The sequence below is a fragment of the Puma concolor genome, chromosome B1 (genome assembly GCF_028749965.1).
Source record: "Puma concolor isolate L17-30 chromosome B1, mPumCon1.1.hap2, whole genome shotgun sequence".
Classification (NCBI taxonomy): Eukaryota; Metazoa; Chordata; class Mammalia; order Carnivora; family Felidae; genus Puma; species Puma concolor.
The window spans coordinates 102678652-102694760 of record NC_141670.1 but is presented as its reverse complement, the minus strand read 5'-3'; the positions used below and the strand labels follow the sequence as shown (position 1 = coordinate 102694760).

The 16109-nt window shown below is 37.7% G+C and overlaps 1 pseudogene; it reads right to left on the bottom strand.

The window, feature by feature from the left end:
• Positions 1–10114: 10114 nt before the first annotated feature.
• LOC112859165 (U6 spliceosomal RNA) lies at positions 10115–10213 on the bottom strand (annotated as a pseudogene).
• Positions 10214–16109: the final 5896 nt, after the last annotated feature.

The following is a 16109-nucleotide window of genomic DNA, read 5'->3' as shown; positions in this document are numbered from 1 at the left end:
ATGTCCATCAACTGATGAATGGATAAAGAAATTGTGGTTTATATACACAATGGAGTACTACGTGGCAATGAGAAAAAATGAAATATGGCCTTTTGTAGCAACGTGGATGGAACTGGAGAGTGTGATGCTAAGTGAAATAAGCCATACAGAGAAAGACAGATACCATATGGTTTCACTCTTATGTGGATCCTGAGAAACTTAAGAGAAACCCATGGGGGAGGGGAACAAAAAAAAAAAAAAAGAGGTTAGAGTGGGAGAGAGCCAAAGCATAAGAGACTGTTGAGAACTGAGAACAAACCAAGGGTTGATGGGGGGTGGGAGGGAGGAGAGGGTGGGTGATGGGTACTGAGGAGGGCACCTTTTGGGATGAGCACTGGGTGTTGTATGGAAACCAATTTGACAATAAATTTCATATATAAAAAAAAAAAAAAGAAAAATAGCAGAGGTAAATAAGCTGAGGCAAGCAAGCTCATTTCAGAACGCAAGAAATAGTACAGTTTGAGGATGTTGTAGAAACACAGAATAAAATGTGTAAGTTAAGAAGTTGTTGGGGCTCCTGAGTGGCTTGGTTGGGCATCTGACTCTTGATTTCAGCTCAGGTCATGATCTCACGGTTTGTGAATTCAGTCCTGAGTCCAGCTCTGCACTGACAGTGCAGAGCCTGCTTGGGATTTTCTCTCTCCCTCTCTCTCTCTGTCCCTCCCTTGCTCACTCTCTCTTTCAAAGGAAATAAATAAACATTTAAAAAAGAAGAATTGATAAAAGTGAGTACTTAAAATGAATTTGTATATATATATAATTATATAAATTTATATTAAATTATTTATGGATGGAAAAGTTATTTTTTAAAAATGGAGAAAATATATAAAACTCCAGAAGCATTCTGGGCTCAGGATGCTCCAGATATCATTCAGGTCTTCGTCCACTTTAATTTTTTTTAATGTTTATTTATTTGTGAGAGGGAGAGAGACAGAGTGTGAGCAGGGGAGGGGCAGAGAGAGAGGGAGATACAGAATCTGAAGCAGTCTCCGGGCTCTGAGCTGTCAGCACAGAGCCCAACACGAGGCTTGAACCCACGAACCATGAGATCATGACCTGAGCTAAAGTGGGTCGCTCAACCGACTGAGCCCCAGGCACCCCAGGTCTTATTCCACTTTAAAGAAACTGAAAGTTCAGATCATAAGGTGGTGCAGCCTGCATGTAGTGTAAGTAAGGAGGCACTTCTGATCTCCACCAGAGGACTAGGCCCTGGCCCTATATTGCATGTGGCTGCCCATGCTTCACAGCAAGTATAAACTATTAAGGTGTGTTAACAGTATTTTCTGTGATTCCGCCTTTTAACTGACTTCTTCAATTAATCACTTAGCTATGGGTCAATAAGGAATCACTGGAGATTTTGACATAAGGAATCGGCATATTCAACACAATTACAGTGGGATTTGTTCTATTTAATAAACATTTTCACCTACCTCTCAACATGAAGTATTTTAATACACTTGCATTAAAAATTTAGCAGCTTGCTGTATGGGTTAAATAGAATTTCCTCCATAACTGAACTTGATATCAATGTACAAATGCAGGACAATGTCGTGGGACTAAAGGAAGACTAATGGGTTCAAGTCCTGGTTTTACCACTTAGCAGTGCATGAGTTTGAACAAGGTGGTTGTCCTTTCCTTGCCTTAGGTTCTTCATCCATAAAGGAGGATAAGAATGGAACCTCTCTGGGCTGAGATTAGAGAAATACTCATTCCAGAGACTCAAGAGTATAGGATACTTTGCCTGATATAGGAAGATAAGGATTTTGGTGAATTTGTACTGTACCTTTCTTTTTTTTCTTTTTTTCCCTTATTTTTAAATTTAAATTTTAGTTAACATACAGTGCAATACTGGTTTCAGGAGCAGAATTCAGTGATTCATGACTTACATACAACACCCAGTGCTCATCACAAGTGTCCTCCTTAGTACCTATCACCCATATAGCCCATCTCCCACCTCCCTCCCTCTGTCAACACATAGTTTGTTCTCTATCATTAAGAATCCATTGGGGCACCAAGGTGGCTCAGTCAGTTAAGCCTGACTTCAGCTCAAGTCATGATCTCACGGTTCCTGAGATTGAGCCCCACATCAGGCTCACAACTGTCAGCACAAAGCCCACTACAGATCCTCTGTACTCTTCTCTCTGCCCCTCCCCACTTGTGCTCTCTCAAAAATAAACATTTTGAAAAGAGTCTATTGTGGTTTGTTTCCCTCTCTTCTTTCCCCCACCCCTTCCCATATGTTCATCTGTTTTGTTTCTTAAATTCCACATGTAAGTGAAATCATATGGTATTTGTCTTTCTCTGACTGACTTACTTTCTTAGCATAATAGATTCTAGCTCCACCCATGTCATTGCAAATGGCAAGATTTCATTCTTTTTGATAGCTCAGTAATATTCCATTGTGTATATATATACCACATTTTCTTTATCCATTCATCAGTTGATAGACATTTGGGCTCTCTACGTAGTTTGGCTATTGTTGATAATGCTGCTATAAATATCGGGGTGCATGTACCTCTTCAAATCTGTATTTTTTTATCCTTTGGGTAAATACCTAATAGTGCAATTGCTAGATTGTAGGGTAGTTCTTTTTTAGTTTCTTGAGGAATCTCCATACTGTTCTCCAGAGTGGCTGCATCCATTTGCACCAACAGTGCAAGAGGGTTCCCCTTTCTCTGCATCCTCACCAACACCTGTTGTTTCTTGTATTGTTAACTTTAGACACTCTGACAGGTGTGAGGTGCACTGTACCTTTCTAAAATATTACTAGAAAATAACTCTACAAGGTGAACACAAAATCCATAAAACTACTACTTCATTATCTTGCTGCTGAATTATATGCCAGCATGGCCAATTGTCAGCAATTCTGAGTTCATGTGTAAGGATAATCTAGTCAATTGGGAGTCTTCTGTATGACAAATGAAGCCTTCCCTCAGCTTTATATACTGGGGCCAGTTTTCTCTCTACACCTATTTGGATACAGATGTGTTATATCAACTTCAACTCAGAAGGAAAGTGTTTCCTAAATCAAAGGCAGTTATTATAATCTCCCATTGGCTGAAGATCATGTTATAAGTAAGAAGCAAAATTTTTCCACTGTACTACAAGCTTTCTACAAGGCAGACTGAATATCAGATATAACTCTAGTAAAGATATAAAACGCAACATATCAAAATACTAATTTTTCTGAGGACCCAGTCTTGCTATGATGCTCTGAGACTCTGAAAAATTTCTTAAAAAGATTATGTGTATGTATGCATATACAAACCCAGAATAAAAGATATGCAAAATTCAGACTCCCTTGCATCCTTAAGAAAATATTCTTTTTTTTTCCTTAAGAAGGTATTCTGAGTCACACTTCTGACCACTTTCATTGTTGTAACAGCTTTTATGAATGTCCCTGAGCTATATAGATGCCTGTTACATTCAATCATGGTCATTCTGACCAAGTTTCACATAAATAGTAATGAAAAATTTTAAAGAAAGGAAGAAAAAGAGAGGAAAGGAAAGTAGAGATGAAGGCAGGAAGAAAGGGAAAGAGAGAGAAGGAGATTCATTGCCCATTGTTGCCATAAGTGAAAAGGAAGAGAAACTATAAGTGGAGATAATCTTTCTGGGACATTCCTGCATATAAACAATTCCCCAAATACCATCATCTCCTTTTGGACATGTCTCTTTTTCTCTTGTTCCCTACTAGCTGAGCTGGAACTCAGCTCCAGGAAAGCCCCGGCAGAGGGAGGGCAGAAAGGGTGTAAGGCAGCCAACTTTTCCATTTCCCCTCTTGGGCTGTTTTTCCATCTTACAGTTTGCCCTGATTCAGAACGAGAAGGTGAAAACATACAGAGGGAGATGGCATCAGCCACTTTCCCTCTGTGACCAAACCACATAACAACCAAGGCTTAATATCAAAGAGTCCATGAAAGCAATGCCTGGCCATTCAAGACAGGCTTGTTTCAAACCCTGGTCCAGTTTTGCCCCATGAATTTTGGACTTTCCCAAAGGGAAGCATTTGGAGCAGTTGTTGAACAAACTTCCTGGCAACCACAGAGGCATTGGATTCTATAATGTGCACTTACAGCCTGCCCTCACTAACACTACCTCCACCTGTCCTGACTCCCCTGTATCACTAGACACTGCCAATGATGCAGGTGTTGTTTTCCTTTCACTCATCAGCACCCAAATCCATGGGGTTGTGAAGGGTTAACAGCCTTTCTTATTAATAAGAAACTGTTAGGTCCTGTGGTCACAGAAGCAAAATGAATCATGATTAGAAATATCCATCTCCCCCCTCCCTTGATATGATGCCATTAATTAAACCATAAATATGGAAAAAATATCTCCAGTTTGTAAAGCCCTAAAAAGACAAACTGAGTTTGAAATTATCCTTAATTATGCCAGTGTTTAACAATAAACTTTGTAGTGTGGGAACCTCAGCTCACTACCCAGTACATTCATGGGCTTTCTGTTGACATCAGAAGAAAACTGTTTAAACTTTCTTTAATTAAACTTTCTTTAATAATGCCAAGGCTTTGGGGCACCTGGGTGGTTCAGTCGGTTAAGTGTCCAACTTCAGCTTAGGTCATGATCTCGTGGTCCATGAGTTCGAGCCCCATGTCAGGCTCTGTGCTGACAGCTCGGAGCCTGGAGCCTGCTTTGGATTCTGTGTCTCCCTGTTTCTCTGCCCCTCCCCTGCTTGCACTCCATCTCTCTCTCTCTCAAAAATAAATAAACATTAAAGATTTTTAAAAAATAATGCCAAGTCTTTGGGGTGCCTGGGTGGCTCAGTCAGTTGAGCATCCACACTTGATTTGGGCTCAGATTATGATCCCAGGGTCTCATGGGATTGAGCCCCACATCAGGCTGTATGTCTGTCTGTCTGTCTGTCTCTCTCTCTCTCTCTGTCCCATCTCCCCTACTTGTGTGTGTCCTCTCTCTTAAAATAAATACATAAATAAAAATATGCCAAGACTTTTATATTTATAATCGAGAATCACTATTCAATATATTTACTGATTATGTTTTTAATGGTTAAAAGATTCAGTTAAAAGCAGAGAATGTTATTTATTAGAGTTAAATGTTACTTTCTGCAAATGTCTGAAATTGCTACCCCTAGGTTGATAGGAATCTTGCATGTTAAAGTATCACCAGTTTGTGGGATGAGTGGGAAGAATAGACACTTCTCCCTCAGTCCTGCACTTTATCAATTCCCATCTCACTGCTGGCCTCTCTCTGCCCTTTTCCTCATGTGTGTCAAGAAAGGAGGTAGACATCGGGGAAGACTGTGGGTTTTTTTTTAAATACACACAATATTTATTTGTCTATTATATCTTTTTTGTTGTTTTTGCTTTTTTATATTAAATATAATTTATTGTCAAATTGGTTTCCATACAACACCCCGTATGTTTTCACTCATATGTGGCTCCTGGGGAAGATTGTTTTAAAAGTGGTCTCTGGGTGTCTAACTCTTGGCTTTGGCTCAGGTTGTGATCTCATGGTTTATGAGACAGCCCCATGTGGAGCTCTACACTGACAGCGCAGAGTCTTGGGATTCTCTCCCTCTCCCTCTCCTTGTGCCCCTCCCCTGCTCTTGCTGTCTCTCTCTCTTTCTCTCTCTCTCTCTCTCTGTCTCAACTTTAAAAAAGTGTTCTCAATAATTTCTCTCTCCCCAGACCCTTTATAATGTGACTTAGCCACTTCTCCCACCCAGAGGTGCAATTAATTTCTCTGCCCCTTCAATCTTAGTTGGCCTTATAATTTGCTTTTGCCGATAGGGTGCCGTGCAAGTGATGGGTTGTGGCTTCTGAACCTCTCAGCCTTGAGTGGCCTTGTAGCTTCTTCTCTAGCCCCTTGTATGTTGCCACTACATAATGAAGCCCAGTATTTGTTAAGGCTACACTTCTTAACAAAGAGAGAACACATGAGAGAAAGGCCCAATCAATAGCCAAAGCCAACCACCAAATGTGTAACAGTGCTCAGTTTAGATCATCTAGCCCCAGTCAAGCTGCAGATGACTGCAGCTACATGTGTGACCCAGACAAGACCAGCAGAAAGATGCCCCACTGGGTCCAGTGCAAGTGGATGTCCCATGGTATTTTTTAAACTGAGATGTAAGTTACATATAGCATTGTGTAAACTTAAGGTGTACACTGTGTTGAATTGATACATTTAGATATTACATTATGATTACCACCACAGCTTAAGCTTATACCTCTATCATGTCACAAAATTGTCATTTCTTTTTTGTGGTGAGAACATTTAAGATAGAGTTTCTTAGCAATTTTTTTTTCTTAGCAATTTTGAAGTGTATAATATGATATTGTTGACTATAATCACTATGCTGTGCATTAGATGTCCAGAACCTATTCATTTTCTAAGTGCAAGTCTATGTCCTTTAATGACATCTCCCCAATTCCCCTACACACCAGCCCCCAGTAACCACCATTCTACTCTATTTCTACAAGCTTGGCTTTTTTGATTCCACAGATAAGTGATATCATACAATATTTGTCTTTCTCTGTCTGGCTTACTTCATTAAGCACAAAGTCCATCCATGTCAGACTGCAAATGGCAGGATTTCTTTCTTTCCCATGGCTGAATAATATTCCAATTGTATATGTATTCTGCAACTTCCCTATCCATTCATCTACTGACAGACACTTAGATTGTTTCCATATTTTGGCTATTGTGAATAATGCTGCAAAAAACATGGGAGTGCAGAGATCTTTTCAGAATCCTGTGTTCATTTCCCTTGGATGCATATCCAGAAGTGGGATTGCTGGATCATATGATAGTTGTATTTTTAATTTTTTTAAGAATTCCACACTGTTTTACATAGTTGTTACTCCAATTTATAGTCCCACCAATGGTGCACTGATTTCCTTTTCTCCATCTTCATTAACCCTTGTTATCCCTTGCCTTCTAGATGATAGCCACTTTAACAGATGTGAAATGATACCTTAAACTGTGGTTTGTATTTGCATTTCCCTGATGTTGAGCATCTTTTCATGTATATATTGGCCATTTGGATATCTTTTTTGGAAAAATGGCTACTCATTTCTGTGCCCATTTTTAATTGGTTTGTTTGGTTTTATTGTTAAGTTGTATGAGTTCTTTATATATTTTGGATATTAAGAACTTATCTATATGTCATTTGCAAATATTTTTTCCTGTTTCAAAGGCTGACTTTTCATCTTGTTGATTTTTGCTTTTTGTTGTTTCTTTGTTAGTTTGATATAGTCCTACTTAGTGACTTTTGCTTTTGTTGCTTGAAATTTGGGTGTCACATCCAAAAAATTATTGTCAAGACCAATGTCAAGGAGATTCTTCCCAATGTTTTCTTCTAGGAGTATTCTTCTAAGAGGTCTTACATTTAAGTCTTTAAATGATTTCAAGTTAATTGTTGTGAGTGGTGAATGATAGGGATCCAATTTCATTTTTCTGCATGTAATTATCGAATTTTCTTAGCACCATGTTGAAGGGATTATCCTTTCCCCATTGAGTGCTCCTGGCTTCCATATCAAATATTAGTTGACAGTATATGTGGGGATTCATTTCTGGGGTATTTTGTTCCATTGGTCCATGTTTCTATTTTTATGCCAATATCATTCTGTTTCAATTACCACAGCTTTGTAGTATAGTTTGAATTCAGGAAGTACAATGACTGCAGATTTGTTCTTTTGGCTCTTTGGGGTCTATTTTGATTTCATACAAATTTTAGGATTGTTTTTCCTATTTCTGTGAAAAATGTCATTGGAATTTTGATAGGGATTGAATTGAATCTCTAGATGGCTTTGGGTAGTATGGACATTTTAACAATTTTAATTCTTCTTATCCATAAACACAAGACCTTTCTAGGTGTGTCTTCTTCATTTCTTTCATCAAAGTTTTATAGTTTTTTTATGTATTTTTATTTAGTATTTTATGATTTTTGATGCTATTGTGAATGGGATGGTTTTCTTTATTTTTTTTTCAGACATTTTGTTATTAGTAGGTGGAAGCACAATTGATTTCTGTATGTCCATTTTATATCCTGAAACTTTACTGATTTCATTGATTAGTTCTAGCAGTTTTTGGTTGCGTTTTCAGGATTTCATACACGTAAAGTTTATCATCTGCAAATAATGACAGTTTTACTTCTTCCTTTCCTACTTGGATGAGTTTTATTTGGTGGACTTCCAGTACTATCAAATGAGAGTGGGCACCCTGATCTTGTTCTTGATTTTGGAGAAAAAGCTTTCAATCTTCCACCATTGAGTATGATGTTAGCTGTGGGTCTGTCATATACAGCTTTTAAGGTGTGTTTCTTGTATACCCAATTTGTTGAAAGTTTTTGTCATGAAAGATTTTGTGTGTTGTCAATGCTTTTTCCACATATATTGAATTAAACACATGGCTTTTATCTTTTATTCTATTAATGCAGTTTATCACATTTATTGATTTGTGTATGTTGACCCATCCTTGCATCCCAGGGATAAAGCACTTAATGTGCTGTTGAATTTAGTTCACTAATATTTTGTTAAGAGTTTTTGTATTTATATTCATCAGGGATATTGTTCTATAGGGTTCTGCTGTTGTGTTAATTTGTTGTTGTTGTTGTTGTTGTTTGTAGTATACTTATCTGGTTTTTGGTATAAAGGTAATGCTGGCCTCATAAAATAAAGAAGAATGAAAATGCTCATGCCTGTTCAATGTTTTTGGAAGAATCTGAAAAGAGTTGTTGTTAATTATTCTTTTAATATGTGATATAATTTACCAGAGAAGCTGTCTGCTCCTGGGCTTTCCAGTGTTGGGAGGTTGTTGATTACTAATTCAATCTTCTTGCTTATTATTGGTCTGTTAAGGTTTTCTTTTTTTTTTTTTTTTAAGTTTCTTTATTTATTTTGAGAGAGTGAATGTGTGTATGAGCCAGCAAGGGAAGGGCAGAGAGAGAGAGAATCCCATGCAGGCTCTGTGCTGTCATCAAGGAACCCAACAAGGGGTTCGATTCCACGAACCATAAGATCATGACCTGAGCTGAAACCAAGATACAGATGCTTAACTGACTGAGCCACCCAGGCATCCTGGTCTGTTAAGATTTTCTATTTTTCCTGATTCAGGCTTGGTAGGTTGTATGTTTCTAGGAACTTACCCATTTCTTCTGGCTTATCTTTTTTTTTGGTCTACAATTGCTCATAGTAGTCTCTTATGATACCATGTATTTCTGTAATCCCAGGGGTAATGTCTCCTCTTTCATTTATGATTTTATTCACTTGAGTTTCTCTCTTTTTTTTCTCTTAGTTGGGTGGCTAAAGTTTTGTCAATTTTGTTTACCTTTTTTAAAAAACCGGCTTAGTTTCAGTGGTCTTTTCTAGTGTTTTTCTGGTCTGTATTTTATTTATTTCTGCTCTAATGTTTAGTTTCCTTCACTGTGGGCTTAGTTTGTTCTTCTTTTTCTAGTTCCTGGAGGTATAAAGTTAGGTTGTTTATTTGTGATCTTTCTATTTTCTTAGCATGTATGTGTGCATTTATCACTATAAACTTTCCTCTCAGAATTGCTCGTGTAGCATCCCATTCTCATTTGTTTTGACATTTTTTTTTAATTTACTTTTTATTTCTTCTTTGACCCATGGACTGTTCAGGAGTATGTTGTTTAGTTTCCACATGATTACAAATTTTCCAACTTTCCTCTTGTTGATTTCTAGTTATACTATTGTGGTTGGAAAACACTTGGTATGATTTCAGTCTTCTTAATTTGCTAAGACTTGCTTTGTGGCCTATCATCTGATCTATCTTGGAGAAGGTTCTGTGTGCACTTGAGAAGAATGCATATTCTGCTGCTCATGGACAGAACATTCTGTATATGTCTGTTAGGTCCATTTGGTCCAATGTACGGTTCAAGTTCAACATTTTCTTGTTGATATTCTCTCTGGATGAACTATCCACTGCTGAAAGTGAGGTATTGAAGTCTCCTACTATTATTATATTGTTGTCAACTTCTCCCTACAGAATTGTTACTATTTGCTTAATATATTTTGGTGCTCTGATATTCAGTGCCTATATTTACAATTATTATATCTTCGTGATGATTTGACCCCTTAACAACACGGAACGCTTCATGAATTTGCACGTTATTTTGCACAGGGGCTATGCTAACTTTCTCTTTATTGTTCCAATTCTAGTGCCTGCTGAAGCAAGCACAACCCATGGTACTGTGAACAGATAAAATTTTTGTCCTTTTAAGACACTAAGCTTTCAGGTGACTTTTAAACAGCAGTAAATAATTGATAAAGACTTAATCTGATTGATGGGTCTAGAGAGGTTGAGGGGGCACATCCCAGCCTTTCTCTTATTCTTCTTTTGGGAGTAAGTAACCCACTGAGAATTCATGTCCTTTTTTTGTCGTCCAGACCATAAATCTTATAGGATTGAGATGCACTGATACATATTTTTTCCAAATGCTAAAGAGCCAGGAGTTAAAGTCAATATGTGACTGAAATCAAGACCAATATCAAATATAAGAGGAAGAAGTAGGAATCAAGAATACATCTGAAAATAATTTTGAAAATTAATATAGTAAGTTTAGTAGTCACAAATTGAAAGATGATTAGTGAAATGAAAATGTTTTAAATATTTCCCATTTTCCTTTCTCTTTAAATTCTATTATGTCAAAATTAAAAGTAATTTATTATGATTTTTAATTTTTTTCCTCCTCATGAAATTGAAGGTGACAAAAACTATAATTTACTTCATCCTCACAGGATGTGAAAAATTCTCAAATAGGACTTTTTATTGAAAACATGTAATATCTTTGGGTTTTGGCCTTGAAACATTTCTGTTATTCATTTTTATATGAATTTAGTTCTCCTGATTATCAGAAGGATATCTGTGTTAACAACAGTGTTTCTGTGCAGTGTTAAAAATTTTTTTTTTAATTTTTTAAGGTGATTTTTCTGAGTTTTTTTTGGTTTTTTGCTCTATTGGTCTGGCCCACTTTTATCTGGACCCTCTCTTTCCTCCATCTATGTTGTTTCTTCCTGATCAATTTTGATTTAGCCCCTCCTATTCCATCTGAGTGTGAGCCCCTGTGGAAGGTGGGAAGGTGGTGCTGCTAAGCCATCAGCCTGACTTACTGCAGGACCCTTGCCTCATCTGCTAATCTAGGGATGACTCCCTCTCATTTCTGCGGTTGCTCTTACTGGCCACTGTGCCTCCCCATGAGTATCTGGTGGCCATTTTAGGGTCTCTTATTGTCAGGTTGTGAATCATCCCGTAGCTTTTCTATGTTTTCTCTGAAACAGGTGCTGATGATGCGCTGATCTTGTGGCTCTTGCTGGTTTGCATTTTGGGGGTTCCTGGTGTACCTTGTCACCTAGCTTTGTTGTAAATGCTGTCCACTGTCTCTTTTATGTTGGAATTTGGGAAGATCTAAAAGCTATGCCTCTTCCACCACTGTCATCTTCACAGAATTTGATAAGAAGAGTTTTAACACAAGTTCAATCTTGAGCGCTTGGCCATAATTTGAAAGTGAATACCCAGATATTTATTTAGATTAATGATAGATCAAAATGACATCTCTTGTTCACATCTCTTGTTTGTGTTACTGCCACTGCTACACTGATTAGCTGTGATGGTCACCTATAATATCACATGATCTCTGATCACCCACAAGTTTAAGATGTGAGAAATGCTGTGAAAGTAGGCATCTGTCATTTGGACCTTCTGGCAAAATAGCAGGGTTAAGGTTGAACTTAGGTGTATCCTTATATATCAGTGATATATGTGTGACTTGGCTGCCCTGGCACTGGATGGGTACATTGAATCCTGGGCTTCAGTATCAGGAAGCCCACCTACACCCAGATATACACCATGTTCTCTAGCAGAGCCCTTACCAGTTAAAAAATTGTTTAGGTTTTACCTCCAAATGCTAATCACTTTTTGATTACTTCAAAACTTGGACAGGGTGAATTTTTCTCTCTATTATTTGAAAAGGAAACTAGGAGAAAATATTGGAGAGCACTTTAGCACTTGCATCCTTAACACGTGGAGACTGAGACATCTGGCAGGGCTGGCAAGTGTAACTTTAAGTTTTGGTGGTTCTTATGAAGTGTTACAGGTTGAATTGTGTCCCCCCAAATAAGGTATGTTAAAGTCTTCATTCTCAGTACCTCAGAATGTGACCTTATTTGGAAATAGGATAGTTGTAGATGTAATTAGTTAAGAAGAGTGGAGCCCTACTCCAACAGCGCTGATGTCCTTAGAATATAGCCATGAAGACAGAGAGAGAATGCCATGTGACCACAAAGGCAGAGATTGGAGCTGTGTAGCTGCAACACAAAAGATTGCCTACAAACCACCAGAAGCTAGGAAGAGGCAAGGAAGTATTGCCTGACAGGTTTCAAAGTGAATGCAGGTCTGCTGACACTTTGATTTCAAGCTTCTAACCTCCACAACTGTGAGGCAATAACTTTTGTTGCTTTAAGCCATCCAGTTCATGGTATTGTGTTATGGCCCCCTAAGCAACTAATACTTTAAAGGCTAATGGGGCCTTCTTATCTTCATGGTGGGTAGCCTGTATTCAGCAATGCAGCTGGCTTTATAGTCACAAAAAAGTCACAATATACAAAGAATCTCACTGAGTCTGTGGTGGACACAGAATTCAACACCCAAGAATTTGGAAGCATGGAATGTCGACCAACATCTTTAACAGAAAATCTTTTTCCTTTAATTGAATGTTTGCTAGCCACACCAACTACGAAAAGGCTTATTAAGCTCCAGTTCAACATCAAATTACAGTAATCTGTTACTTGCAGTGGAGAATATACTAAGTTAATATGGTGTAAAAGAGTTTGAGGACAATGTTGGGGAACTATACATTTAAAAAATCTCCCACCACCCGAGAAAAATTCTCCACAAAAGGAAAAGGGGAAAAACAGTTCTATACTGAATAAGCATTAAACCAGAATGTGATGTGCATCTCAGACAATCCACTAAAAGACTGCAAAACCAGAAAGAAATCTCACCCTTTTATAAAGCCAGGCAGATACAACACACTCCCTACAAGTTGTCAAAATAAACAGTAACTATTCCTCAAATAAGAGGACTTGACAGCACCATTTGTCACACACAGCTCCCCCTAAATTTAAATCTGATCATTGGGATGACCATCTATGTTAGCTAATTGGCTTTATCCAAAGGAAAACAAACTTGTCATATCTTTATGATAGGAGGTCATTTTGTGATTTGGAGCAAGGTGCCCGCTCAAGTTAACATCCTACTTTCCCACAGAAACTGGAAAATAAGGTTTCTGTCTTTTTTTTTTTTTTTTGACAATTACATCTCAAAGAGATGACTTCTTGGTTTTTAGGAAACATCATACTTTCAAGTAAATTATTGCAGTGGCTAGATTCAAATGAAATACCATTAATTCTCCTTTTTGTGCTTCTGGTACCTGTAAAAGAAGGGTTTAGTAAGTCAGTTTGCCAGTCCTAGTTTTCAGACTCTTCCAATGGATTACCTTGGACATTGATTCTTAGCAGTTGAGAAAATAGTGGCAAAAGTAATTAATTTACATCAACACTTTCACAACTTTATTTTGTGACATGCTCCATGAAGTAGAGTTTCATGGTTGTGTCAGAGATTGTTCATGGTCCTCTGCTCCTCTTCCTCAAAAACAGAATGTTTAACCAGGCATGTGGCTACACAGAATAAAGATTACATTTTAGCAGTTTTTCATGTAGATGTGGCCATAGAACTAAGTTCCAATCAATAAGATATAGTCAAAAGTCGCTTTCCAACTTCTAGGAAGCATCCTTGATAGGTTAGGGGATTCTCTTCTTTTCATGTCCTCCTTCATGCTGCATGGATTGCAGATGTACTGATTGGAGCTGTAGCAGCCATATGATACCATGAGGTGGTCTTAATAGTGGGAGACTGAGCCATGATACCTTAAAGGGCCAAAGTAGCTCTGGCCTAGACATCTCCAGAATTTTACTTAAGAAAGTAACAAACTTTTATCTAGTTTAAGACATTAAGACACTTATATTTTCATTTTTTCTGTCACTACTAGTTGAACTTAATCTTAATACAATATATCTGGGAAATTGTACATATCTTATCTCCTGCTCTACTAGGGGATATTGGCATAAGAAAAGATCCCAAAAAGACCTGCAGCAAAATATTCTGAATTTTGTTTAGTCCTCTACTCCCAGTGTTTTCTTTTTCTATTAAAACACTACAAGGAGAGTTAATTCCCGTGTTATTAGAACATAATAGAGGGCCCTGCTACAAATAGAGTAGATTTTCTGTAACAATACAACTTTGCCAGTCTTGTTGCCATTTGAACAACTAGGATCTCCATATCCCTGAGCTGTATTCTGATGGCTATTTAACTCCATGCTTTGTTCAGAGTGGTTTTTCAAAACTACGTTATATCACTTGAATATTATGAGCAAAGATGGGTGGGTGGGCAATACTTCCAGAGCCTGAATTAAGTTGTTGCTTAAGTGATTAAGTCATCTATAGACATTTCAGGGCATGGCCCATACTTACTGAATTCTATTAACACTCATGTCAGGAGTTTATAATGGAAAGTATGCATTCATTTCTATAACAAGCAGTCTCACTGTCTAGGATCTATTCTTCAGTCAGACTTAGTTCACTCAAGAGGAGTCATTGGAGGACTTTATCATGAGCTACAGCTATAAGTCAATCTTTTCACATGTTATCTAAGAGACCTATATTACAGGGTGGAGACTTAACCTTAGTTCTTCAACAAATATAACTTTAAATGTAGCTTAAGCCTGGCCAACAATGTATTTTATTTGTGTAATTTTAATATCTGGTGTTAACTGAGAAGAGTGGCTTTAATAGTTCCACAGCATATCAATATTACTATTAAACAATACGAAGGCTCCTAGAGGGCCAACACTTACTTTTCTTACAGCCCCTTTGGTGACAAGCACAGGGCACATGTAGGAATTGAGGTTATTGATAGATGGGATATAGGGAAACCACTGGGGTTACCTTAACAGCACAAACGCAGTTTTGCAGACGTTATATTCCAGTAATTTGCTCTAACAATGCCTCTTTTTCTTTGCTGCTCATGAAACAGTTAGGGGGTTGTTGGTTTGTTTTTTTTTTTTTTTTAACAACTTAATAGAATCTATTTTAGTTTCCCAATATTTGAACTAGTCTGGATGTACACACTCAGACATGAGAGGCAAGAAAGTTTTAAGTTTTGCTGAAGTCCAAGTCTTCTGTAACCTAATTAATTTGGTTACACTGATATTTTTAGAACCTTTAAGACCAGAGCCACATTAAACATGCTCCAGAGCTCAAGTGTATCTGGCCCCAAAAGCTCGTGAGTTGCCCTGTGCCTTGCACAGTTTGCCACCTTGTATTTTTCTGTAAGGATAACGCTATTTTCTGTCTTGAAAAAATTTGTTTGGCTTCTGCAGAATGGGTGGAGCGTGGGCATCTTCTCTATTAGAACTAGTGTTTTAAATTCTGAAACATCAAACAAACAAAATATCACGTTTTCTTTGTTAATTGTAAAATTAATAAATCCCCATCAGAGAAGGATTCTGACTTTAATTCTTCCCTCTGAAGGAGGAGCTTCTTGGGAGGGATTCTGCAGCTATCACTCAAAATAACATCACAGGAAAAGCCTCGCTGTGCTTGAAGAACCATATGAAAGCACTCTCTGGTAGTTGCTTTAAATGAAATACAAGATAATACTGCCAAAACTATACCAGCATTTGAAGCCATTGCACCAAAGATATACAGTATAGTTCCCTATTAAAATTTGAACTAGATCATAGTTGTAAGGCTTTCTTTTCTTGTCTCATTTAATTCATGTTTCCCCTCCCTTTTTAATAGCCTGAAAGTATTTTTGTGACTCTGGAACAATGATTTTTAAACCTGAGTGTGTGTGAGGCTCAAATTCACAGACCGATTCAGTAGGACTGGACTGGGTTCAGGAAATCACTTTTATAACAAAACCCAGATATTTCTTTCTTTTCTTTTCTGTAACTGATATTGGGGCCTGCATCTGGCCATTCCCTGTCACTGCTCTATCTCCTTTCTTTTCTCAC